Source organism: Anoplopoma fimbria, chromosome 10, assembly GCF_027596085.1.
Source record: "Anoplopoma fimbria isolate UVic2021 breed Golden Eagle Sablefish chromosome 10, Afim_UVic_2022, whole genome shotgun sequence".
Lineage (NCBI taxonomy): Eukaryota > Metazoa > Chordata > Actinopteri > Perciformes > Anoplopomatidae > Anoplopoma > Anoplopoma fimbria.
In genome coordinates this window covers 7,166,957-7,180,944 of record NC_072458.1, presented here as the reverse complement: position 1 = coordinate 7,180,944, position 13,988 = coordinate 7,166,957, and the positions used below count along the sequence as shown (strand labels likewise).

At 40.5% G+C, this 13,988-nt stretch overlaps 1 protein-coding gene across 1 annotated transcript in view; it reads left to right on the top strand.

Annotated features, from left to right (window-relative positions):
• Positions 1 to 439: 439 nt before the first annotated feature.
• Positions 440 to 13,988, top strand: part of LOC129097647 (zinc finger transcription factor Trps1-like) — a 59,666-nt gene continuing 46,117 nt past the window's right edge. Inside the window, exon 1 of the mRNA XM_054606555.1 lies at positions 440 to 779. The gene's annotated coding sequence lies outside the window, so the exon portion shown is untranslated. The remainder of the gene's footprint in view (positions 780 to 13,988) is intronic.

Genomic DNA, 13,988 nt, shown 5'->3' with positions numbered 1-13,988 from the left:
AAAAAGAGGCAGCCAAGACACTGTCACCCCGTCCGACATCATCAACAAACAAAAAAAGCCCACAAAGAGACGAACCAGCCAGCCAGCCAGCCAGCAAGCCAGCCAGCCAGCCAGCCACCATCTTAACAGGCTGCTGAAAGAGACACACACTGAGAGAAAAAAAGAGGCTAATGCTTATTTTGATCAACAGGTAAGCGGCACCAAAAGAAACACTACCAACACAAACGCACGCCATGCACGCAGCCCTCTCTGCTAGTTGGTGCAGAGGCATTGAAAACTGCAGGAAAAAAAAAAGAAATAGCATCGGCGATGCACGATGGGAGTTGTAGATGGCGAAATGCATGCTCTCGGACAAGTGAGGAGATGAAATGTGTTCGTCTTTAAAAAAAAAAAAAAAAAAAAAAAAAAAAAAAAAAAAAAAAAAAAAAGGACAGGAAAGGAAACCGGGGCTATCGGTGCTGCGTTTAGGGGAGACAAAATATCGCTGTTAGCCGTGAGTGGTTTTTACGACGGGCAGCAGTCGGTTTGCGTCTTATGTAACTAACGGCCTGAGCGGCGTCGGTGAGGAAAGAAGGGATCCGCTGAATGAGAGAGAGAGAGGAAAAAAGAGCAGCACCGCTTTTGAATTCACATGGCAATTTACATTTAGGTTAGGACACCCAAACGCCACACAAATACAAATTGGTGGGGTTCCGCTGGGGGGACGGCTACTGCTCTGATTTAAGGCTGAGTTTGAAGTCAACGACAAGGGGGGACGTGGAGTGACTAAGTCGCCTCAAGTAGGTTTGTGCGTGTTTCTTTTTTGGTAAGTTTTGTTTCTTGTGTTTTTTTTTTTTCTCGGGGGGGGGGGGCATTAATATCACGATAAGTTGCATCCTGACTCTGACCCACGAGAAGCCGGTGACTCGGGGAGTTATTTTGTCGCAACACTGTAGCGCTCCTGTAACTGCACTGTGCTACTTTTAACTTACTTGTTTTCATTGATAACTTTTTTTTTTTTTTTTTTTTTTTTTTTTGTGTCATTACTACTCTGCGTGCAAACTTGATACTCAAGTTCAGGTCGTCTCGGTTTCTTCCGAGTGACGCACGTCGCGGAGAAAAGAGAGGAAAGAGAGAGTTGTGCTTAAAGATGAACGCGGTTGGACGCTTGTAGTTTTTTATCGGGACTGAACGTGGGAAATGTAGTGACACTCGAGATGAAAGCGATTTGTCAAGTGGTTTACAGCCGATATGGCGCTGTTTTTTTTTGTGTTTTTTTTTGCACCTCTTTCATTGTTAGCGAAGCTCGAGAGCGCATGGTGGATGTGAAATGTCGTAAAAGATCCCCAAAACATCCCCTCTCTATCAACAGAAGTACCTATTAGTAAATATCGCGCAACTATGTATTTGTTCGTTTGTTGTTGTTGTTAAACTTTTCATGAGTGATGCCGGTAAGCCTGAGTTGCATTTCCACTCAACTTTGAAAAAGTCCCCCCCCCTCCTCTTCTTGTCGTAAGAAACTGTGATGTTCCTTTGAGATAAGGGAGCCGGGTAGGCATGACAACTCTGTGGGGAGAGCAGAGTATGTGAAGGCAGCACAATGAGGCACACACTGCAAGGAAGCCTTTTTAACACAGTCCTTCACAGCTCTGCAGCTCTGGCCCCTGGAGCACTGCTTATGTGGGGACCCACTTTTTTTTTTTATTCAACAGATAACCTCAGTCATTCCTGAGAAACTTTACTCTGACACCACACCGTTTGTGTTTTATCAAGATATATTTTGCCGGCTACTCTTGTAGTCCCTTTTTTTAAATATAAAGCATGTCTATCTACAGCTTCATCTTCACGGCTTTGCAAAGTCGACCAGATCGTTTGATAAAATGCTACAGTCACTTTTAAAGTGCTTGAGAAGTTGTTGTAAATTGATAATCTTTAAAAAAAAGAACTCGCTTATGTTTCTGGGTTTCAAATATTTTGTTGAAAAGTTACAAAAGATTCCGTGACAACTTTTTTTTGCAAGTTGTGTACTCTTGGCCACAGCCGTAGGGGAAGGTTACACACACACACATCTCTGAAACTGTGGGGATCACTTGATGAAAAATAGAATTCAGCAAAATGATGAAACTTTCATGTTTTAGTTTGTTTTGCAGTTTTTGACAAGCAGCATACGGACATAAATCTAATGTGGAGGCTATAAACAAGTATTTGTTTTGACTTTTAAAGCAATTAACTTTCACACGAAGGATGGTGAGCAATGTAAGACCGTGCATCGTCTGTGAGATCTAGGATTTCCACAAATGCTTGTTTTTATTACTTGTTTTCAAAAAGAAAAAAACCTTTACAAAGAAGCAAAAACTTTGTCAAAGTTGATGTAAAAGTTTCATAGTTGAAGAGTATTCTGTCTCAGTTAAAGGTCGCTAAATTTGTGTTACGTACAGTTCCATATGTAACTTTTTCAAACAGTGTTTTTAATATTTGCATGCTTAATGGTGCCTTTTTTTTTTATATAGTTCTACAAATTACTACAGATGTAATCAAGTTTTTCTACTTTTTAATATGTTTTTTGCTAAGCTGACACGTATGATTTTAATTGAGGAGTTTGATACTCACAATGGCATTTAAAGGCACTTTGTAAGTAAGTGCTTTTAACTAACGTCAACTTTTAAATTGAGTTGTAAATATTTCCTTTGCTCCGTTGTCCTCTCATGTCCATCTTGTGCGTTCATGTTTTTTTCCCCCTTAGATACGACCAGCCCTCTTGATACATCGCTCCTAACTTTGAGTAGTTGTGTGCTCATATATCCGCAGATATCATGCATGTAATATATATTGCTTTGTTAAACTTTTGCAAACATTTAACAAGCTTCTTTAAAACATGATCAAGCAATGTATCAGTCTAGCTCTATAACCCTTTAAAAGCGTTCCTCCTTCCAGACACTGGATATTATTGTGTCTTACGGCCTTGTTCGTAGCTGCTATTAAACGTCAAAACAGTTGACGACTTCCTAAAGAGAACCTCTGCTTGTAAAACTCTTTCCCGTATATATATGTGTGTGAGAGAGACAGAGTGGGAGAGAGCACAGCACTTTTTCCTGTATGTGTGTGTGTGTGTGTGTCTGTGGAGACAGCCATGGCTTAGTCATATGGCTGCAATATGTGAAGTCTCTGCGGTGGAACTGGGAAGAGAGAAAGTTTTGAGAGAGAGAGAGAGAGAGAGAGAGAGAGAGAGCACATGGAGTTGGGGAAGTCAGAAACGTCCTGTTCGACTAGCTGGAATGTATCTCCTGTGTTTTATTGATGGTTTGATGCTCTGTAAGACATGAGGAACAACTGTAGTGATTTTGTGGGCTGCCACGCATTTGTCTTTGGTTGTTTCAAAGCAGTGCTGTGTTACGAGGGAGAAAAAAAAAAATGGTTTGAGTGTAAAATAACAGTTCTCACCAAGTCCAGACGGCTTCTCTGGGAAAACTGTAGGGATTTCATTGGTGGAAATGTGACTGATTTATACTGCCTCAATGCATCATGGTCATAAAGGTGTTTGGAAAGAAAGAGACAAGTTTGTTATGCGAAATAGTTATCTTCAAACTCGTGATGACAGTCATCGTAAAGGATAATTATCAAGGTAGAAAGAGAGTTTGCTTTTTGTTTATATACTTTTTGGAATATTTTAGTTTATTTTTTTGAGAAGGGAAAAGTTACCCGCAGTTTGAAATTATAGCCAGGGCTGGGCAATAATTTAATACAATAATTGAATGTCTTCCCATGGAATCGTGTTGTGATAAAGTCCTATATCGAGATGTAGTGACGCAATAACGTCGTCTAAATTGATAATAACAAGCACATACTGACTGATCAAACTTTTGTCTTTATCCAATTACTCTGTATTTTTGTGAAGGCATGTAAACATAGTCAGTGTATATCTGGAAGTATTTATTTATTTTCTATAATTTCACTCCAAACTGTTCTTAATTAAATGTTAAAATACTGTCTTCTTTCCAATTGTCACGTATTTAATTCAAACTAAGTATACAAAAATAGGCTTTACAATGTGATAATTAGATTCAGACGATTTATTTTATTTTATTGAATTGCCAGAAAACATGCTACAACGTGATATAAATTGTTATCTAAGTATCAAATGACCCGTATCATCATATGATAAAAGATTTTGGCCATATCTCTCAGCCGTAATTATTGCCAAAGAAAGCATGAAAAAATTGTAAATGATATAAATATGGAAACAACATTCTTTGTAAATGGCGAATGAAGTCGTACACACCTTACTGTTACACAGAAAAATGAATAACCTCACCTACGCTACTTAAGAACCCAGACATCAAGAAGTTTATACAACTCATGCCAAACCTCTACCCGATACTGTAGGAGTTTTGGACGAGGTTATGTATTTTATTTGCCTTACTTTACCTGCTAAAATCTTTCATTAGTAAAGTGATTTCATGTAATAATTCCTGCGCTAACCTCACTCCCTGCTGTCTCTTTCTCTCTGGTCCGGACTGACGCGTGTCCTTTCCCAGAGTTTTGTGTCCTGTTTCAGCTTGTTGTAATGTTCAGCACAAGGAACAAAGGCCTGATCTCCGTTAATCTCTGCTTCTTCTTTTTTTAATCTGTGAGTGGAAGGCATATCAACCTGCTAGCAAATAATCCCATTCACAGACCTGCGTTGCTCGCCACAGATGAGTGTGTGTGAAAGTGAAAAACAGCTGTCTTGCTTATTTAAGGAGATAGCAGCCCTCCTAAAATCAGTTGAGCTGAACAGTTTGATTTGTTAAGACAATAAAGGAATGAACCAGTTGTGACTGAAGTGGCACCTGGAGTGATTGTTTAAAACTTTGATTTCAGTGTTTTCATTTAAGGTCTTTTCCTTTTGTGTATTTTGATGTGTCAGATAATTGTATGGAACACTTTGCTCAAATAATACAGCACAAGTGTTCACAGCTGACATATACTGAATACCTCCTTACCTCACCATTAAGCTCCTGTGATTATTATTTCTGTGCCCATCATATTAAATCGATTATAAAGTGTTTAAACCGAAGAAGACCTGAATATTTTCAAGTATCTTTCTCCATGTGGACGCACTGCTCCCATCTATTTCTATTTTTCTGAACCCGTTTATTTATGAACGTGAACTGTCTTAACTCACTTGTTTCCAATAAGCAGGGAAAGATAGCATCTACAGTATTAGAGCAAATCAGCCGTTATTCATCTCAACCCTGCCTGCAGTTCAGATAAAGGAAAACATCCATTTGTCACGGATAGTTTATTTAAAGAAAGGGAAAAAAAAAAAACCTTTTTGCAAGGCTTCTGGCTCTCTTGGCTCATAGCTCTGTAGCTCTCACTTCTATACCGTGCAGTCTCTTGTTTTTGCTCGTATCTCAAGGACACAATTGTCTTGATCTTATTTTACTGCCTGGCCACATTGTTCTGGCTCTCTAATGTGCTTTATTTCAGCTGCTTGTAACATGGCTGATACACGGATTTGAGCCGGATTGCAGTTACTGGAAGTCACTCTGGAAAAGAGTGTCTGCTAAATGCCCAAAATGTCATCTCCACTCTGCGTCTGTGGTTAGCACAGCCTTGTTTAGGCTTGAGTTTGTCTCTAATGTCTTTGGTCTCTATAAGCCTGTCTTTTAGACGGCCTGCTTCAGATAACGAGCACATGGTCCTGGTTTAGGGTCAAATGGTTCCTTCTTTTTGTCGGGGCGGGGGACAGACAAATCCTAAATATGGGACAATTTTTCTCCCTTTTGATCTGAGAGTAAATAATCCCTCTGTCACGATACACTGGGGACTGATAAAAGTGGTGCTGGAGCAGATTGTGGCACCAGTAGAAGGTGATGACACAGGTAGCAATTTGTTTTTGAGGTTGTAAAGACTAAGCTGTTACCAAACGGTGTCAACAAACAACACCTGTTTGCTCCTTTTTTACCTCTCTGTCTATCAGTCAAACCTGGGTAACACATGGTAGATGACATTGGTTCTGTTTTTTTTTTGTGGTACCAGAAAGATTTGGAAACCTTTTTTAACAGCGACACAACTTTGCCTCCCGAGCTGGTAAACCAGAAAGCACGCTGGTCTGAAAAAAGCTGCCGCCTTGTTGTGTGATGTGTGTTCTGACTGCTTTGACTCAGCAGTATACTCAACACGTACGTTTCCTGTGCACCCAGACGTTATCAAGCACCGCTCATATGACTTTAGACCTTATGTTAAACGCGGAGCATGATTTGTTCCAAGGCTGCGTTTAATTAACTTTCAAATACATGAAGCTCTAATTGATGATGGTTTAACTTGATGGTGAGCAAATCAACTGCGTTTTCCAAATATGAGAGGATTGTTGTATTTGATTTTGTCACATTTTAATGCACAGCTGTAGTTTCTCCTTACGTTGGATACATTTGACTTTGTGCTTTAATCGTACAGTTAGTTAGTGAGTTACATATTTTTTGAGTTGCTCTTCACCTCCAGCTCTCACCTTTTTACAAGCTATACTGCAGGTGTTGTCCCGGGTCTTGAAGGGTCTCACGAAGGGAAAAAGTAGAAACAACCTCAGATGATTGTGAGTGAACGTCATTCGGAGAAAAATGTAATCTTGAAACAGTCGACAGTGTGTTTGGTCGTGGATGTCTGATCATATTTTATTGGAATTAAACAGACTTTCATGTTTTAAATGTTGGTGTCAAAGAGATCTTAATATGAAACATTTGGGAGCACTGAGTTATTTTTTATAAGCTCTGTATTATACAATGATGGTAAATAATGTATTTATTTATTGTCCTCCAGCCTTTCACTAGGATGGTGCATTTAAAGTTAAAGGTAACTTTGATTTATGTTTTCCACCGTCATAGTAGCTCTTGTTGTGTCAATAGTCAATAAAATCTTCCTCTTAACATTTTCACATTTTAAATATTAAGCTCCTCATTAAACAGTAATGTCGAATTACAATAAAATTGGATGTTAAATATTGACCCAAAACATGCAGAGAGAATCGTAAAAGGGGAATACATTTTGCAATTGAGGTGATTTATTGCTGAATTAAAAAATGTTGAATCTTTGCACAGTGAATTTGAATGACATCCAATCCTGCTTCTTTCTCGTAGCAGCAATATTTTACGAGGTTGTGGGTTGTGGAGTCGACCAAATTTACTCGCAACTGCTATGTCAGTGTGTGTGTGTATATGGTAGCAGGACTTTTTTTTTTTTTTTGTTTGCTGTCATTTTCTTTGATTTCCTCTCTCTTTAACAAAAAACCCCAGTGGGTTCAGTTTACAGAAGAGGAAACTCAAGCTTGTTTTGCTAACTGCAGAGAAAGACAACTGGGCTTGGAAAGGTAATCCATCACAGTGATGAACGTGCAGCTTGAATCTGGTTTTGTCAGAGATTATGTACTGCCAGGTAGGCAGATAGGTGTTTCCCTATCAGGAGTACGTGCTGTCTTAAGTAAAGCTTTGCTCGTTGTCAGTAACTACAGGCACAACAAGAGAGATCTGGACGTCTTTCAAATTAGTTTTAAAACCCTTTTTGTTTGTTTTAAGAAATAGAAATATTAAAAAAGTATGTTAAAATAAGTAGTGTTAGTGAGAAATAAACTAGCAGTAAGAAAAGGTCAGAATTTAAATGAAGAGTTTTAATGATGCTCTTTCCAAATGTATTTATATATTATATTATTATGTACATATATATATATATATATATATATATATATATATATCCATTCAAAAGCCAGTATAGGCACACAAAGGTGTTTATAGTACCTGTATTCCTTACGAGTACAGTATAATAAGGAGATGAAGAAGAGATTATACAGAGCGTGATCGCGACATGCTCTTGTGGTGTTATGAGTACATTTCTGTATACAGTGCTCAAGTGTTTTTTCCCGAGCACAGCCCTATCTGTAATTTCTTCCAGTTTTCACCCAGCAGACCAGACAGCGAAAATTATCTACGGAAAATGTGACAGTGACACAAGTGGCATGAATTTGGAATGTGGTTTATGTTGCAAGCTTCTTTGTGCTGAAGCTGAAAAGGCCTCGCAACACGCAGATGGAGAGAGTAGCGAACCGTCTCCCTCCAGTACCGTAGGCTTAATTCAGCGAGACTTTTCTCAAGTAGAGTTTTTTTTTTATTATCGAGGAAGCTGCTCCTCTGTAAAAAGCTGTCTCACTCCAAAGTGATGCCACAGTCCATTGATGCTGAATAAAAGAAAGACATTTGATTTTATGCACTTTTGGAAAATTGCCAACTAAGAAACAACACATCTACCTGTCTGGTAGTATCGTCCACTTTTACCTTTTTAAGATTTGTATTTAATGGACAAGTTATAATGTGTTTGACAGACAGATGAGGGCCAGAAGAACTGTATTTCATAACACCTTCCCTTTAGCTACCTATCTGAGCTTTCTGCAGGAAAAGCAGTATTTCAGAAGTGGATGTGTTCTGTTCACAGCTTATTTCAAGCCTCTGCAGCTCAATATATTTCATAAATATGACATGCTCTCCTGCTGTATATCAGGAATTCATCTGAAATGCTCAACTTCTCGTGTCCCTCCTGCGTTACTGGAGAGAATTCGTCCCAGTTCATCATTGTTGGTCGATGAGTTTTTGTATCAGCGCTTCTCTCCACCCGTTGAGGTCAAATCTGTCTCCTTCTCTGCTCGGTTATGATTGAATTGACTCACTGATTGTTTATTTCTGTACTGAAGGTTAACTGTCTGTTCTGTCAACAGTCAAACCAAGAACCCGCGCACACATGTGCACACACACACTTTAGATTTCTTAGCTGACGAAATTGTGGCTTTGCGTTTCACTTTTTCCGTTTTCTTTTCTCTCTCTCTCTCTCTCTCTCTCTCTCTCTCTCTCTCCCTCATTCTGTGTCTTCATCTCTGAATCTCTGTTTCTCAGATTTTTACTGTAACGCAACAGATGGTGCTTGATTGCTCTGTAACCGCTGTCAAAATCCTCCATTTACTTGCTCTGAGAATGCAATTAGGTTACATTTCAAGTGTAAATGCATCGTGACAATTCACGTGTGTATTTGCGTGTGCGATAGTGTGAAATATGACACCATTTTCTTTTCAAATCTGTAATTGTACATGTTGCCTAGTTATAACTACATACCTGCTGAGGAATGGGACTCATTTGTGCCGCTTTTAAACTTATTTTAGCTCCCTCCCCGCACACACACACACACACACACACACACACACACACACACACACACACACACACACACACACACACACACACACACACACACACCCACATACAGCCCATTAGTATTGTAGTCTGGGATCTGGCTAAAACATCTGGTGGCTGAGTAACTTTTCAAAGTATTCTTTGTCCTCACTCTGTGTGCCGGCAATGCATGTGTCTGTCAGTGTGAGCGTTCATATGTGTGTGTGTGTGTGTGTGTGTGTGTGTGTGTGTGTGTGTGTGTGTGTGTGTGTGTGTGTGTGTGTGTGTGTGTGTGTGTGTGTGTGTCTCTGTGTGTGTGTTTTTTGTCTGTCTGTGTAATAAGGGGCAGACTTTTTATGGCGTCCCGTCAAATTAAAACTATGATTTAAACAACTATTATGTCCGCTCTTTTTTTTATTTTCTTTATTAAAGCGAATAGCCACACACACAGGCATCCTCTGGAGATTTGTCCAGCGTGCTTATGACCGTGTGGCCAGTTTGGATCATGGAAGAAACATTAAAATGAAGATTAAGCATGGGCTGAGTAGCTGTAACTCACGAGCGGGCAGCCTGGCCTGTTGTGTTATTTTATCCATGTAACTCTGGCCGGCAGCGGGGAGGGAAGCACAGGGACATAGCTTGACATTTGTGCCCAAAATCTGAAAGACCCTGTGAAACGTGGTCCGATGCATCAAACTATCTCACCTGTCCTCCGCGGGATTGGGCTGTGTTAGGTTTTTCTGACTCTGTTAAATAACCCTGAAGTAGCAGCTCTGGGCTTCGGGGGGGGGGTACAGCCCTGCAGTCAGTTTGAGCTGATGCCCTCAGGGCTTTTGCTTCAAACCACATAAACTTTTGAAAGAATCAGGGATTCATCTTCTCTTACAGCAGTTCAGAGTGCTTAATCGGCAGATTTAAAGGTGTAGCATCTCGTCCTGGTGCAAAAAGATTAGTGTAATGTGTTTGTCATATAGAATATATAGTAAAATGAGACAGTTGACTTTGGGCAGTAAGCTACAACCTGTTGGCTAAGGTCTCATGAATTTCGGTGGCGCTTTATCTGCAACACTAACGGTTGTGAATATTGATCAGATCATATTTAGACCTTCAGTTGTGTGGGGGTTGCAGTCATTAGACTAGGTCTGTAGGTAGCTACTTAGCATTATGTACTTACTACAAAAGAAGAAATAATATATTCTGGTTTCATTAGTCTTATATGTTTGTTAAGTGAATATCTTTGGGGTCTGAACTTAATGACAAAATTAGACATTTGATGGCTTCACATTGAACTTTGGGAAAACCTGATGGACATTTTAAAGTATTTTCTAACATTTTACAGATCAACTAATTAATCAGTGAATCTTTAAAATAATCGTCAGATGAACTGATTTAAAAAACAATAGTTTGTTGTACCCTAATCTGATTAGATAGTCTTGTATTAAATCTTGATACTAAACAAACAGAAAATAGTGGATTGTGACTGAGTAATATAGGAGTTAAGGATACTTTTAGGTAAAAAAGTAAAATAGATTCTCTGAAGGAGCAGATTTATTGAACATACCAAAGTGGCTGCAATTAGGTCGGTTGGAGAGGCAACATTTTTGTGGGTTTTTTGTAATTTTTGGGATTATTGTACAGTCCTTATTATAGAATATTATTTAAGGGAAAAAAATCAACACCACATTCTTTGTGAAAGAGGAAGTCTTCCGTTGGTAATGACTATACACTGTTCACTCCCCTTTTAAACGATCTGATAAGTGATATTTGTCATGGTCAGCGTTTTACTTTTTTCTTTCTTCCAATTTTCTCTCATGAAAAAGAAAGAAGTCTACTTGCTGAGCAGTGTCTGTGTGTGTGTGCATGTGTCGCAGTGTTTTTGAAGTGTCGGCTGTGTGTCTGATCAAGTGGATGCATGGATAGATGGATGATGGAGGGAGGGAGGTGGTTCTTTTTTGAAATGGAAATGAAGTTGGCGCACATCTGGGGGTCTTTGAGACTTTTGTGGAGGGAGAGGAGAAGGTGGGTGTCAGAGGCCCACAGTCACAAGTGTGTGTGTGTGTGTGTGTGTGGGTTGAAGAGGGGGTGGGGGTTTAAGGAAGAATGAATGAAGGGAGAAGGAAGAGGGAAAAAGGGTGTTTTTTCTTTTTCATTCCTGGGGAGGTAGGAGGGAGAAGATAAGGAACAGGGATAAAGAGAGGTGTCATTGGTCAGCGCTGGCCTGTGGAGTGGGGAGAGACAGAGACGGGGATGGATGGAGCGAGGGAAGGAAGACAAAGGAGGTGAGGAAAAGTAAATAAAACAAGGACACAATAAGGTGGAAATGGAGTAGGAAAGGAAATAAAGAAGGAAGGATGGAGGGACAGATGAGGAACTCATTTGCATGGGCACAGGAGTGGGAGGAGGGGGGAGGGGGCAAAAGATCACTTGCTATAGTCGAAAACTTTACGGCTGACAGTTAAATTTACTGTGTGTGTGTGTGTGTGTGTGTGTGTGTGTGTGTGTGTGTGTGTGAGTGTGTGTGTGTGTTGGGGTGGCTGGAAAAGCACAGTGGGGGGCATGGCGTTTGTTCTGCAACATGGCTTTTGGGCTTTTTTTTTTTTTTTTTTTAGTGCTTCACACACAACTTCTCCTCTCCCCTTTTCTCTATAGTGGCTGATGTCACCTAGCTGTGAGTATCTCTCTTCCACCGTTTGCTGTTCCTCCTTTTTTTCTCCCTCTCTGGCATCTTTAAGACGAGTCAGCGAGTTAAATGATTAGATTATAAAAATGTCCGTTTGGTGTCTGCAGAGCAGTAGTTGGGAGGAGGTTAAAGAAACCGGGGCAGATGACGTGCCTTAACAGATCGCCCGTAAGCCTCTCCGGTCGGCCACTCCCTCCGTTGTCTTGTGTTCTTTCAGTCGCTTGGACGTCCACCACCTTCAAACCGCTGTAAAACATAAGAAGCGCGTGCTTTTCCGATACTTGAGGTGCGTCTTTACTAAATTCAAAATGGAAATATCAGGGGATGTGTCTATCGCGAGACAAGATAAAACAAGCGCTTTCTTTTTCAAATAATAAAAAAAAAAAATCCTTTCAGGATTAGTTTGTGAAGTAGGAAAACGCTCCGGCTTTATCTTGCCTGGTACTTAAGTCAGCTTTAAAATTGCAGTCGTGTCTTGAAGGATAAGATAAAACAAGCGCCTCTTGCTTTGTTTCTCAGGATGTATTCCAGCAATATTGCACCACAGGCCCACAGCTTCACTTAGACTACTACGCATGTGGGGTTATGAGGCAACGTGTTCCATGCCTCGCCTGAGTAACACCGAAGAGCGAAGCGGCTTTGACAGCGTTCACTTTCTCAGGTGAAAACAACAGGAGAAGGGAGAGAAGGAGGGAAGGAAAGAAAAAGAGAGTTAAGAAAAACAGCGTGTGAGGTGGAAAGCAACAAATCTGAGCAGATCCGTTGGCAGCAGCAGTTGAAAAAAAAAAGGGAAGCAAAACAAAGATTGTAGTCATTTCTGGGTCACTCTGCTTCCAAAACCTGGAGAAAAAAACCTGTTGAATAGATTTAATTTTCTAGCGATTCTTTACACATCGAACAACTTGGAGCTCAAACGTCTGCCTGAAAAAGATCTGAGACAACGAGGTCTTGCAGACATTTCATGTTATGTGTCGTAAAAATGTGCTGCAAATATGGTTTGTGGGATCTGGATAATAAACCCTGACGATGTTAAGAACGATACGGCTCTGTGGCATTAAATCAGCTAGTTAACCCTTCTTTTCAATTCATCAACGCATCATTGGAAAACATTCCTTGCTGCAGTCCAGGAAAGTGAACGATGCTTTGGCCTTCAGGCCAGAGATCAGTATTGTACTTTTTTGACGACCATTCATATCAAAGTGTATACCTCTTAAGCACTACAAGTATCTCTGATTGAGACACAGATAAATATGAAAGAATCTGTTCATTGCAGCATAAGAAAAATTACAGTGAATCCCTGTGAGGGCACAATCATATCTGGCTTTAAAGTTTTTGAATGGAGTCCAGCGCTGCGTTGACATCACTGAGGCCCCTGAAAACCTCCCAGTCTCGCTTCCCGGTAGTGTTCGACAGGGAAACGCTGCTTCACTTGGCCGGCGTGCGGGTAGAAGGGCTCTGGAAAGGAATATAAAATCAACATTGTGGCTTGAAAATGTTCCGTTGTGTGTCTGTACGTGTACGCGTGCATGAGCCTCTTTTAGTTTGTCCAGACATTTTCTTCCCGTTGAGCCGACCGCTTGCAGGAAACGTCCGATTCTCCAGGAGTGGAAAGTGAGTGTGTGTGTGTGTGTGTGTGTGTGTGTGTGTGTGTGCGTGTGTGGACATGAGAAAAGGGAGTTGTGTTGTGACTTTGTGGCATATATGTGCACGGTCCAGTGTATCAACATATAACTGTGGACGTGCGTGTGTGTTTGTGTGTGTGACTGACGTAATATTTGAGTTTACCCAGACAGACACAAACCAAACCGTGACACACGCACAAGGGTGTGTGCATGGGGGTGTGTGTGTGTGTGTGTGTGTGTGTGTGTGTGTTTAAAATAATCAGATATGCTTGGCAGACCCGCGCAGGCTGGTCAGATGTATGTGTGTAAAGTGTGCGTCTCTGGCAGAGCTGTGGTTTGTTTTCCATATTTTTTTCTTGGGGGGGGGAAGAGAGACAGCGAGGCGAGCGTCAACAATCAACATGTTGATTTATGCAGCTACTAGTTCCTTCCATTACGCCTGCGACTACCACTGAAGCAGAGTTTGTTCGTCCATTATTTTTTGATGAATTAGGGTCTTGGCTGCGGAGAGCAAGG